Source organism: Mastomys coucha, chromosome X (assembly GCF_008632895.1).
Source record: "Mastomys coucha isolate ucsf_1 chromosome X, UCSF_Mcou_1, whole genome shotgun sequence".
In the NCBI taxonomy this organism is placed as follows: Eukaryota; Metazoa; Chordata; class Mammalia; order Rodentia; family Muridae; genus Mastomys; species Mastomys coucha.
The window spans coordinates 8,028,507-8,029,492 of record NC_045030.1 but is presented as its reverse complement, the minus strand read 5'-3'; the positions used below and the strand labels follow the sequence as shown (position 1 = coordinate 8,029,492).

At 31.7% G+C, this 986-nt stretch overlaps 1 protein-coding gene across 1 annotated transcript in view; it reads left to right on the top strand.

Moving 5' to 3' along the window:
• Cask (calcium/calmodulin dependent serine protein kinase) overlaps nt 1–986 on the top strand; it is a 340,530-nt gene that overhangs the window by 76,397 nt on the left and 263,147 nt on the right. The gene's annotated exons all lie outside the window — the stretch shown is intronic.

Below are 986 nucleotides of genomic sequence, written 5' to 3'. Positions count from 1 at the left end.
AACTCCAATCTATTCCTATAGATTTTTATTCAGGACAATTATCTCTAAATACTTTGTGACTATTTAAATTATTATTATCAATATAATGTTTGTAGAAGATTGTTAAAAATTATTACTAAGAGGCTGAAGAAATGGCTCAATGATTAAGAGTCCAAGCTGCTCTTCCAAAGGACTTGGGTTTGATTCTACCACCACAAAAGGACTCACAAACCATCTCTATCTTCAGGCCCAGGGGATCAGTTGCCCTCTTCTGGCCCTCATCAGCACCAGCCATGTACTTGGTACACAGACATGTAGTCAGGCAAAACCCCCATACAAATAAAATGAAATAAATATATCTTTTAACGAACATTTTTAAGTTACTTCTAAGAAAAACCCCCTTGCTGATTTGTTTTTAGTGCTTTAATCTTTACTGGATACCTACAAGGGGACTTCTCAATCAGTGTATGCATGCATTTAGATTAAATAAACATGACCACACTACTGGGGGAAAAATCTTATAGTAAAATTTAGCTATTTCATAGTTCATGATTTCATTGTCAGAATTGGCCATTAATTGCTTTTAAATATACATTATTTTATATGCTTAGCAAAATGGAAAATTTGCTATTTGGTGGAGTTTACAATTACTTTTCCCTTGAACTGTTTTCTGTTTGGATGTGTTGTTTGCTTTGTAGTGCTGAGGATCAAACTCAGGTCCTCAGGCAAGCTAAGCAAACACTGTTTCTCTTAACTTTTAAATACTTTTCAGTTTAAAGCTCTCTCTGTCTCAGTAGTCTATAAGAGCACTGGGGAAATTTTGTGCATACCTGATTATTCAACAAGTAGATGTTTTGCTAAACATTGAGTAAAGTTCTGATATTGTTTATAAACTCAGTAAGATCTAATTTAAAATTATAAATGTTAAATCAATTATTCAATTATCTATATTAAAGTAGGATAATAGAATTGAAATATCTTACATATTACAAATAACTAAAATAAAT